This window comes from Taudactylus pleione, unplaced genomic scaffold, assembly GCF_031769625.1.
Source record: "Taudactylus pleione unplaced genomic scaffold, aTauple2 ptg000967l, whole genome shotgun sequence".
NCBI lineage: Eukaryota > Metazoa > Chordata > Amphibia > Anura > Myobatrachidae > Taudactylus > Taudactylus pleione.
The window spans coordinates 5790001-5800000 of NW_028285368.1; the positions used below are offsets into that span (position 1 = coordinate 5790001).

Here is a 10000-nt window from a genome sequence, read left to right on the forward strand (position 1 = left end):
TACAGCCAAACCACACTGCACATGCCCAATCTCGTCTGGTCTTGGAAGCTATGCAGTGTTGGGCCTGGTTTGTACTTAGATGGGAGACCACCTGGAAATACCAGGTGCTGTAGGTAATTTTATACAGCCAAAACATTCTTTTCTATTACATTTTACATTTAATTTTTTCAACTTATCAATGAATTTACTTGAGTTAATAAGGAAAAGAGGCCTAAAGTTAATTTTTTTGAGCACCTACAGCCAAACCACACTGGACATGCCCAATCTAGTCCTATCTTGGAAGCTATACAGTGTTGGGCCTGGTTAGTACTTGGATGGGAGACCACCTGGGAATACCAGGTACTGTAGGTAATTTTATACTGCCATAACATTCTTTTCTATTACATTTTACATTTAATTTTTTCAACTTATCAATAAATTTACTTGAGTTAAGAAGTAATAGAGGTCTAAAGTTAATGTTTCTGAGCACCTACAGCCAAACCACACTGGACATGCCCAATGTCGTCTGATCTTGGAAGCTATGCAGTGTTGGGCCTGTTAGTACTTGGATGGGAGACCACCTGGGAATACCAGGAGCTGTAGGTAATTTTATACTGCCATAACATTCTTTTCTATTACATTTTACATTTCATTTTTCAACTTATCATTGAATTTACATGAGTTAAGAAGTAAAAGAGGTCTAAAGTTAATGTTTTTGCGCACCTACAGCCAAACCACACTGGACATGTCCAATCTCGTCTGATCTTGGAAGTTATGCAGTGTTGGGTCAGGTTAGTACTTGGATGGGAGACCACCTGGGAATACCAGGTGCTGTAGGTAATTTTATACTGCGATAACATTCTTTTCTATTACATTTTACATTTAATTTTTTCAACTTATCAATGAATTTACTTGAGTTAAGAAGTAAAAGAGGTCTAAAGTTAATGTTCTGAGCACCTACAGCCAAACCACACTGGACATGGCCAATGTCGTCTGATCTTGGAAGCTGTGCAGTGTTGGGCATGGTTATTATGTGGATGGGAGTCCACCTGGGAATACCAGGTGCTGTAGGTAATTTTATACTGCCATAACATTCTTTTCAATTACATTTTACATTAAATTTTTTCAACTTATCAATGAATTTACATGAGTTAAGAAGTAATAGACGTCTAAATTTAATGCTTTTGAGCACCTACAGCCAAACCACACTGGACATGCCCAATCTCATCTGATCTTGGAAGCTATGCAGTGTTGGGCTTGGGTAGTACTTGGTTGGGAGACCGCCTGGGAATACCAGGTGCTGTAGGTATTTTTATGCAGCCATAACATTCTTTTCTATTACATTTTACATTTAATTTTTTCAACTTATCAATGAATTTACTTGAGTAAAGAAGTAAAAGAGGTCTAAAGTTTATTTATTTGAGCACCTACAGTCAAACCACACTGGACATGCCCAATATCGTCTGATCTTGGAAGCTATGCAGTGTTGGGTCTGATTAGTACTTGGATGGGAGACCACCTGGGAATACCAGGTGCTGTAGGTAATTTTATACTGCCATAACATTCTTTTCTATTACATTTTACATTTAATTTTTTCAACTTATCAATGAATTTTCTTGAGTAAAGAAGTAAAAGAGGTCTAAAGTTAATGTATTTGAGCACCTACAGCCAATCCACACTGGACATGCCCAATCTTGTCTGATCTTGGAAACTATGCAGTGTTGGGCCTGGTTAGTACTTGGATGGGAGACCACCTGGGAATACCAGGTGCTGTAGGTAATTTTATACAGCCATAACCTTCTTTTCTATTACATTTTACATTAAATTTTTTCCACTTATCAATGAATTTACTTGAGTTAAGAAGTAAAAGAGTTCTAAAGTTAATGTTTTTGAGCACCTACAGCCAAAACACACTGGACATGCCCAATCTCGTCTGATCTTGGAAGTTATGCAGTGTTGGGTCTGGTTAGTACTTGGATGGGAGGCCACCTGGGAATACCAGGTGCTGTAGGTAATTTTATACTGCGATAACATTCTTTTCTATTACATTTTACATTTAATTTTTTCAACTTATCAATGAATATACTTGAGTTAAGAAGTAAAAGAGGTCTAAAGTTAATGTTTTTGAGCACCTACAGCCAAACCACACTGGACATGGCCAATGTCGTCTGATCTTGGAAACTATGCAGTGTTCGGCATGGTTATTATGTGGATGGGAGTCCACCTGGGAATACCAGGTGCTGTAGGTAATTTTATACTGCCATAACATTCTTTTCAATTACATTTTACATTTAATTTTTTCAACTTATCAATGAATTTACATGAGTTAAGAAGTAATAGACGTCTAAATTTAATGCTTTTGAGCACCTACAGCCAAACCACACTGGACATGCCCAATCTCATCTGATCTTGGAAGCTATGCAGTGTTGGGCTTGGGTAGTACTTGGTTGGGAGACCGCCTGGGAATACCAGGTGCTGTAGGTATTTTTATGCAGCCATAACATTCTTTTCTATTACATTTTACATTTAATTTTTTCAACTTATCAATGAATTTACTTGAGTAAAGAAGTAAAAGAGGTCTAAAGTTAATTTATTTGAGCACCTACAGTCAAACCACACTGGACATGCCCAATCTCGTCTGATCTTGGAAGCTATGCAGTGTTGGGTCTGGTTAGTACTTGGATGGGAGACCACCTGGGAATACCAGGTGCTGTAGGTAATTTTATACTGCCATAACATTCTTTTCTATTACATTTTACATTTCATTTTTTCAACTTATCAATGAATTTACATGAGTTAAGAAGTAATAGACGTCTAAATTTAATGCTTTTGAGCACCTACACTCTAACCACACTGGACATGCCCAATCTCGTCTGATCTTGGAAGCTATGCAGTGTTGGGCCTGGTTAGTACTTGGTTGGGAGACCACCTGGGAATACCAGGTGCTGTAGGTATTTTTATGCAGCCATAACATTCTTTTCTATTACATTTTACATTTAATTTTTTCAACTTATCAATGAATTTTCTTGAGTAAAGAAGTAAAAGAGGTCTAAAGTTAATGTATTTGAGCACCTACAGCCAATCCACACTGGACATGCCCAATCTCGTCTGATCTTGGAAACTATGCAGTGTTGGGCCTGGTTAGTACTTGGATTCGAGACCACCTGGGAATACCAGGTGCTGTAGGTAATTTTATACAGCCATAACCTTCTTTTCTATTACATTTTACATTAAATTTTTTCCACTTATCAAAGAATTTACTTGAGTTAAGAAGTAAAAGAGTTCTAAAGTTAATGTTTTTGAGCACCTACAGCCAAACCACACTGGACATGCCCAATCTCATCTGGTCTTGGAAGCTATGCAGTGTCGGGCCTGGTTTGTACTTGGATGGGAGACCACCTGGAAATACCAGGTGCTGTAGGTAATTTTATACAGCCAAAACATTCTTTTCTATTACATTTTACATTTAATTTTTTCAACTTATCAATGAATTTACTTGAGTTGAGAAGTAAAAGAGGTCTAAAGTTAACATTTTTGGGCACCTACAGCAAAACCACACTGGACATGCCCAATCTCGTCTGATCTTGGAAGCTATGCAGTGTTGGGCCTGGTTAGTACTTGGATGGGAAACCACCTGGGAATACCAGGTGCTGTAGGTAATTTTATACTGCCATAACATTGTTTTCTATTACATTTTACATTTAATTTTTTCAACTTATCAATGAATTTACTTGAGTTAAGAAGTAATAGAGGGCTAAAGTTAATGTTTTTGAGCTCCTACAGCCAAACCACACTGGACATGCCCAATCTCGCCTGATCTTGGAAGCTATGCAGTGTTGGGCCTGGTTAGTACTGGGACAGGAGACCACCTGGGAATACCAGGTGCTGTAGGTAATTTTATATAGCAATAACATTCTTTTCTATTACATTTTACATTACATTTTTTCAACTTATCAATGAATTTACTTGAGATAAGAAGTAAAAGAGGTCTAAAGTTAATATTTTTGAGCACCTGCAACCAAACCATACTGGACATGGCCAATGTCATCTGATCTTGGAAGCAATGCAGTGTTGGGCATGGTTAGTTCTTGGATGGGAGACAACCTGGGAATACCAGGTGCTGTAGGTAGTTTTATACTGCCATAACATTCTTTTCTATTACATTTTACATTTAATTTTTTCAACTTATCAATGAATTTACTTGAGTAAAGAAGTAATAGAGGTCTAAATTTAATGCTTTTGAGCACCTACAGCCAAACCACACTGGACATGCCCAATCTCGTCTGATCTTGGAAGCTATGCAGTGTTGGGCCTGGTTAGTACTTGGATGGGAGACCACCTGGGAATACCAGGAGCTGTAGGTAATTTTATACTGCCATAACATTCTTTTCTATTACATTTTACATTTAATTTTTCAACTTATCATTGAATTTACATGAGTTAAGAAGTAAAAGAGGTCTAAAGTTAATGTTTTTTCGTACCTACAGCCAAACCACACTGGACATGCCCAATCTCGTCTGATCTTGGAAGTTATGCAGTGTTGGGCCTGGTTAGTATTTGGATGGGAGACCACCTGGGAATACCAGGTGCAGTAGGTAATTTTATACTGCCATAACATTCTTTTCTATTACATTTTACATTTAATTTTTTCAACTTATCAATGAATTTACTTGAGTTAAGAAGTAATAGAGGTCTTAAGTTAAAGTTTTTGAGCACCTACAGCCAAACCACACTGGACATGCCCAATCTCGTCTGATCTTGGTAGCTATGCAGTGTTGGGTCTGGTCAGTACTTGGATGGGAAACCACCTGGGAATACTAGGTGCTGTAGGTAATTTTATACTGCCATAACATTCTTTTCTATTACATTTTACATTTAATTTTTTCAACTTGTCAATGAATTTACTTGAGTTAATAAGTAAAAGAGGTCTAAAGTTAATATTTTTGAGCACCTACAGCCAAACCATACAGGACATGGCCAATGTCATCTTATCTTGGAAGCTATGCAGTGTTGGGCATGGTTAGTACGTGGATGGGAGACATCCTGGGAATACCAGGTGCTGTAGGTACTTTTATACTGCCATAACATTCTTTTCTATTACATTTTAATTTTAATTTTTTCAACTTATCAATGAATTTACTTGAGTTAAGCAGTAATAGAGGTCTAAAGTTAAGTATTTTGAGCACCTACAGCTAAACCACACTGGACATGCCCAATCTCGTCTGATCTTGGAAGCTAAGCATTGTTGGGCCTGGTTAGTACTTGGATGGGAGACCACCTGGGAATACCAGGTGCTGTAGGCAATTTTATACAGCCAAAACATTCTTTTCTATTACATTTTAGATTACATTTTTTCAACTTATCAATGAATTTACTTGAGTTAAGAAGTAATAGAGGTCTTAAGTTAAAGTTTTTGAGCACCTACAGCCAAACCACACAGGACATGCCCAATCTCGTCTGATCTTGGTAGCTATGCAGTGTTGGGCCTTGTCAGTACTTGGATGGGAAACCACCTGGGAAAACCAGGTGCAGTAGGTAATTTTATACTGCCATAACATTCTTTTCTATTACATTTTACATTTAATTTTTTCAACTTATCAATGAATTTACTTGAGTTAAGAAGTAAAAGAGGTCTAAAGTTAATATTTTTGAGCACCTACAGCCAAACCACACTGGACATGGCCAATGTCGTCTGATCTTGGAAGCTATGCAGTGTTGGGCATGGATAGTACTTGGATGGGAAACCACCTGGAAATACTAGGTGCTGTAGGTAATTTTATACTGCCATAACATTCTTTTCTATTACATTTTACATTTAATTTTTTCAACTTGTCAATGAATTTACTTGAGTTAATAAGTAAAAGAGGTCTAAAGTTAATATTTTTGAGCACCTACAGCCAAACCATACAGGACATGGCCAATGTCATCTTATCTTGGAAGCTATGCAGTGTTGGGCATGGTTAGTACGTGGATGGGAGACATCCTGGGAATACCAGGTGCTGTAGGTACTTTTATACTGCCATAATATTCTTTTCTATTACATTTTACTTTTAATTTTTTCAACTTATCAATGAATTTACTTGAGTTAAGAAGTAATAGAGGTCTAAAGTTAAATATTTTGAGCACCTACAACCAAACCACACTGGACATGCCCAATCTTGTCTGGTCTTGGAAGCTATGCAGTGTTGGGCCTGGTTTGTACTTGGATGGGAGACCACCCGGAAATACCAGGTGCTGTAAGTAATTTTATACAGCCAAAACATTCTTTTCTATTACATTTTACATTTAATTTTTTCAACTTATCAATGAATTTACTTGAGTTAAGAAGTAAAAGAGGTCTAAAGTTAATGTTTTTGGGCACCTACAGCCAAACCACACTGGACATGCCCAATCTCGTCTGATCTTGGAAGCTATGCAGTGTTGGGCCTGGTTAGTACTTGGATGGGAAACCACCTGGGAATACCAGGTGCTGTAGGTAATTTTATACTGCCATAACATTCTTTTCTATTACATTTTACATTTAATTTTTTCAACTTATCAATGAATTTACTTGAGTTAAGAAGTAATAGAGGTCTAAAGTTAATGTTTTTGAGCTCCTACAGCCATACCACACTGGACATGCCCAATCCCGTCTGATCTTGGAAGCTATGCATTGTTGGGCCTGGTTAGTACTGGGACGGGAGACCACCTGGGAATACCAGGTGCTGTAGGTAATTTTATACTGCCATAACATTCTTTTCTATTACATTTTACATTTAATTTTTTCAACTTATCAATGAATTTACTTGAGTTAAGAAGTAAAAGAGGTCTAAAGTTAAGATTTTTGAGAAACTACAGCCAAATCACACTGGACATGGCCAATGTCGTCTGATCTTGGAAGCTATGCAGTGTTGGGCCTGGTTAGTACTTGGATGGGAAACCATCTGGGAATACCAGGTGCTGTAGGTAATTTTATACTGCCATAACATTCTTTTCTATTACATTTTACATTTAATTTTTTCAACTTATCAATGAATTTAGTAAAAGAGGTCTAAAGTTAATATTTTTGAGCACCTGCAGCCAACCATACTGGACATGGCCAATGTCATCTGATCTTGGAAGCTATGCAGTGTTGGGCATTTTTAGTACTTGGATGGGAGACAACCTGGGAATACCAGGTGCTGTAGGTACTTTTATACTGCCATAAAATTCTTTTCTATTACATTTTACATTTAATTTTTTCAACTTATCAATGAATTTACTTGAGTTAAGAAGTAATAGAGGTCTAAATTTAATGCTTTTGAGCACCTACAGCCAAACCACACTGCACATGCCCAATCTCATCTGGTCTTGGAAGCTATGCAGTGTTGGGCCTGGTTTGTACTTAGATGGGAGACCACCTGGGAATACCAGGTGCTGTAGGTAATTTTATACAGCCATAACATTCTTTTCTATTACATTTTACATTTAATTTTTTCAACTTATCAATGAATTTACTTGAGTTAAGAAGTAATAGAGGTCTAAAGTTAATGTTTCTGAGCACCTACAGCCAAACCACACTGAACATGCCCAATGTCGTCTGATCTTGGAAGCTATGCAGTGTTGGGCCTGTTAGTACTTGGATGGGAGACCACCTGGGAATACCAGGAGCTGTAGGTAATTTTATACTGCCATAACATTCTTTTCTATTACATTTTACATTTCATTTTTTCAACTTATCAATGAATTTACTTGAGTTAAGAAGTAAAAGAGGTCTAAAGTTAATGTTTTTGAGCACCTACAGCCAAACCACACTGGACATGCCCAATCTCATCTGATCTTGGAAGTTATGCAGTGTTGGGTCTGGTTAGTACTTGGATGGGAGACCACCTGGGAATACCAGGTGCTGTAGGTAATTTTATACTGCGATAACATTCTTTTCTATTACATTTTACATTTAATTTTTTCAACTTATCAATGAATTTACTTGAGTTAAGAAGTAAAAGAGGTCTAAAGTTAATGTTTTTGAGCACCTACAGCCAAACCACACTGGACATGGCCAATGTCGTCTGATCTTGGAAGCTGTGCAGTGTTGGGCATGGTTATTATGTGGATGGGAGTCCACCTGGGAACACCAGGTGCTGTAGGTAATTTTATACTGCCATAACATTCTTTTCAATTACATTTTACATTAAATTTTTTCAACTTATCAATGAATTTACATGAGTTAAGAAGTAATAGACGTCTAAATTTAATGCTTTTGAGCACCTACAGCCAAACCACTCTGGACATGCCCAATCTCATCTGATCTTGGAAGCTATGCAGTGTTGGGCTTGGGTAGTACTTGGTTGGGAGACCGCCTGGGAATACCAGGTGCTGTAGGTATTTTTATGCAGCCATAACATTCTTTTCTATTACATTTTACATTTAATTTTTTCAACTTATCAATGAATTTACTTGAGTAAAGAAGTAAAAGAGGTCTAAAGTTAATTTATTTGAGCACCTACAGTCAAACCACACTGGACATGCCCAATCTCGTCTGATCTTGGAAGCTATGCAGTGTTGGGTCTGGTTAGTACTTGGATGGGAGACCACCTGGGAATACCAGGTGCTGTAGGTAATTTTATACTGCCATAACATTCTTTTCTATTACATTTTACATTTCATTTTTTCAACTTATCAATGAATTTACATGAGTTAAGAAGTAAAAGACGTCTAAATTTAATGCTTTTGAGCACCTACAGTCTAACCACACTGGACATGCCCAATCTCATCTGATCTTGGAAGCTATGCAGTGTTGGGCCTGGTTAGTACTTGGTTGGGAGACCACCTGGGAATACCAGGTGCTGTAGGTATTTTTATGCAGCCATAACATTCTTTTCTATTACATTTTACATTTAATTTTTTCAACTTATCAATGAATTTTCTTGAGTAAAGAAGTAAAAGAGGTCTAAAGTTAATGTATTTGAGCACCTACAGCCAATCCACACTGGACATGCCCAATCTCGTCTGATCTTGGAAACTATGCAGTGTTGGGCCTGGTTAGTACTTGGATGGGAGACCACCTGGGAATACCAGGTGCTGTAGGTAATTTTATACAGCCATAACCTTCTTTTCTATTACATTTTACATTAAATTTTTTCCACTTATCAATGAATTTACTTGAGTTAAGAAGTAAAAGAGTTCTAAAGTTAATGTTTTTGAGCACCTACAGCCAAACCACACTGGACATGCCCAATCTCATCTGGTCTTGGAAGCTATGCAGTGTCGGGCCTGGTTTGTACTTGGATGGGAGACCACCTGGAAATACCAGGTGCTGTAGGTAATTTTATACAGCCAAAACATTCTTTTCTATTACATTTTACATTTAATTTTTTCAACTTATCAATGAATTTACTTGAGTTAAGAAGTAAAAGAGGTCTAAAGTTAACGTTTTTGGGCACCTACAGCAAAACCACACTGGACATGCCCAATCTCGTCTGATCTTGGAAGCTATGCAGTGTTGGGCCTGGTTAGTACATGGATGGGAAACCACCTGGGAATACCAGGTGCTGTAGGTAATTTTATACTGCCATAACATTCTTTTCTATTACATTTTACATTTAATTTTTTCAACTTATCAATGAATTTACTTGAGTTAAGAAGTAATAGAGGGCTACAGTTAATGTTTTTGAGCTTCTACAGCCAAACCACACTAGACATGCCCAATCTCGCCTGATCTTGGAAGCTATGCAGTGTTGGGCCTGGTTAGTACTGGGACGGGAGACCACCTGGGAATACCAGGTGCTGTAGGTAATTTTATATAGCAATAACATTCTTTTCTATTACATTTTACATTACATTTTTTCAACTTATCAATGAATTTACTTGAGTTAAGAAGTAAAAGAGGTCTAAAGTTAAGATTTTAGAGAAACTACAGCCAAACCACACTGGATATGGCCAATGTCGTCTGATCTTGGAAGCTATGCAGTGTTGGGCCTGGTTAGTACTTGGATGGGAAACCACCTGGGAATACCAGGTGCTGTAGGTAATTTTATACTGACATAACATTCTTTTCTATTAC

At 37.4% G+C, this 10000-nt stretch overlaps 2 non-coding genes and 33 pseudogenes across 2 annotated transcripts; all 35 read left to right on the forward strand.

The window, feature by feature from the left end:
* Positions 1 to 116, forward strand: part of LOC148456320 (5S ribosomal RNA) — a 119-nt pseudogene extending 3 nt beyond the window's left edge.
* A 116-nt stretch (positions 117 to 232) lies between these two features.
* LOC148456321 (5S ribosomal RNA) lies at positions 233 to 351 on the forward strand (annotated as a pseudogene).
* Positions 352 to 467: 116 nt separating this feature from the next.
* LOC148456322 (5S ribosomal RNA) lies at positions 468 to 585 on the forward strand (annotated as a pseudogene).
* A 115-nt stretch (positions 586 to 700) lies between these two features.
* Positions 701 to 819, forward strand: LOC148456323 (5S ribosomal RNA; annotated as a pseudogene).
* A 350-nt stretch (positions 820 to 1169) lies between these two features.
* On the forward strand, positions 1170 to 1288 carry LOC148456324 (5S ribosomal RNA; annotated as a pseudogene).
* Positions 1289 to 1404: 116 nt separating this feature from the next.
* On the forward strand, positions 1405 to 1523 carry LOC148456325 (5S ribosomal RNA; annotated as a pseudogene).
* Positions 1524 to 1639: 116 nt separating this feature from the next.
* LOC148456326 (5S ribosomal RNA) lies at positions 1640 to 1758 on the forward strand (annotated as a pseudogene).
* Positions 1759 to 1874: 116 nt separating this feature from the next.
* On the forward strand, positions 1875 to 1993 carry LOC148456327 (5S ribosomal RNA; annotated as a pseudogene).
* Positions 1994 to 2344: 351 nt separating this feature from the next.
* Positions 2345 to 2463, forward strand: LOC148456328 (5S ribosomal RNA; annotated as a pseudogene).
* A 116-nt stretch (positions 2464 to 2579) lies between these two features.
* Positions 2580 to 2698, forward strand: LOC148456329 (5S ribosomal RNA; annotated as a pseudogene).
* A 116-nt stretch (positions 2699 to 2814) lies between these two features.
* LOC148456330 (5S ribosomal RNA) lies at positions 2815 to 2933 on the forward strand (annotated as a pseudogene).
* Positions 2934 to 3049: 116 nt separating this feature from the next.
* On the forward strand, positions 3050 to 3168 carry LOC148456331 (5S ribosomal RNA; annotated as a pseudogene).
* Positions 3169 to 3284: 116 nt separating this feature from the next.
* Positions 3285 to 3403, forward strand: LOC148456332 (5S ribosomal RNA; annotated as a pseudogene).
* A 116-nt stretch (positions 3404 to 3519) lies between these two features.
* LOC148456333 (5S ribosomal RNA) lies at positions 3520 to 3638 on the forward strand (annotated as a pseudogene).
* A 116-nt stretch (positions 3639 to 3754) lies between these two features.
* LOC148456334 (5S ribosomal RNA) lies at positions 3755 to 3873 on the forward strand (annotated as a pseudogene).
* Positions 3874 to 4224: 351 nt separating this feature from the next.
* On the forward strand, positions 4225 to 4343 carry LOC148456335 (5S ribosomal RNA; annotated as a pseudogene).
* Positions 4344 to 4458: 115 nt separating this feature from the next.
* Positions 4459 to 4577, forward strand: LOC148456336 (5S ribosomal RNA; annotated as a pseudogene).
* A 116-nt stretch (positions 4578 to 4693) lies between these two features.
* Positions 4694 to 4812, forward strand: LOC148456337 (5S ribosomal RNA; annotated as a pseudogene).
* Positions 4813 to 5163: 351 nt separating this feature from the next.
* LOC148456338 (5S ribosomal RNA) lies at positions 5164 to 5282 on the forward strand (annotated as a pseudogene).
* Positions 5283 to 5398: 116 nt separating this feature from the next.
* LOC148456339 (5S ribosomal RNA) lies at positions 5399 to 5517 on the forward strand (annotated as a pseudogene).
* Positions 5518 to 6103: 586 nt separating this feature from the next.
* LOC148456340 (5S ribosomal RNA) lies at positions 6104 to 6222 on the forward strand (annotated as a pseudogene).
* Positions 6223 to 6338: 116 nt separating this feature from the next.
* On the forward strand, positions 6339 to 6457 carry LOC148456341 (5S ribosomal RNA). The gene has a single exon (XR_015873839.1). It is a non-coding gene; the product is annotated as a 5S ribosomal RNA (ribosomal RNA).
* Positions 6458 to 6573: 116 nt separating this feature from the next.
* Positions 6574 to 6692, forward strand: LOC148456342 (5S ribosomal RNA; annotated as a pseudogene).
* A 116-nt stretch (positions 6693 to 6808) lies between these two features.
* Positions 6809 to 6927, forward strand: LOC148456343 (5S ribosomal RNA; annotated as a pseudogene).
* Positions 6928 to 7264: 337 nt separating this feature from the next.
* Positions 7265 to 7383, forward strand: LOC148456344 (5S ribosomal RNA; annotated as a pseudogene).
* A 116-nt stretch (positions 7384 to 7499) lies between these two features.
* Positions 7500 to 7617, forward strand: LOC148456345 (5S ribosomal RNA; annotated as a pseudogene).
* A 116-nt stretch (positions 7618 to 7733) lies between these two features.
* On the forward strand, positions 7734 to 7852 carry LOC148456346 (5S ribosomal RNA). The gene has a single exon (XR_015873354.1). It is a non-coding gene; the product is annotated as a 5S ribosomal RNA (ribosomal RNA).
* A 351-nt stretch (positions 7853 to 8203) lies between these two features.
* LOC148456347 (5S ribosomal RNA) lies at positions 8204 to 8322 on the forward strand (annotated as a pseudogene).
* A 116-nt stretch (positions 8323 to 8438) lies between these two features.
* LOC148456348 (5S ribosomal RNA) lies at positions 8439 to 8557 on the forward strand (annotated as a pseudogene).
* Positions 8558 to 8673: 116 nt separating this feature from the next.
* Positions 8674 to 8792, forward strand: LOC148456349 (5S ribosomal RNA; annotated as a pseudogene).
* Positions 8793 to 8908: 116 nt separating this feature from the next.
* On the forward strand, positions 8909 to 9027 carry LOC148456350 (5S ribosomal RNA; annotated as a pseudogene).
* Positions 9028 to 9143: 116 nt separating this feature from the next.
* LOC148456351 (5S ribosomal RNA) lies at positions 9144 to 9262 on the forward strand (annotated as a pseudogene).
* Positions 9263 to 9378: 116 nt separating this feature from the next.
* LOC148456352 (5S ribosomal RNA) lies at positions 9379 to 9497 on the forward strand (annotated as a pseudogene).
* A 116-nt stretch (positions 9498 to 9613) lies between these two features.
* Positions 9614 to 9732, forward strand: LOC148456353 (5S ribosomal RNA; annotated as a pseudogene).
* Positions 9733 to 9848: 116 nt separating this feature from the next.
* On the forward strand, positions 9849 to 9967 carry LOC148456354 (5S ribosomal RNA; annotated as a pseudogene).
* The last annotated feature ends 33 nt before the right edge of the window (positions 9968 to 10000 follow it).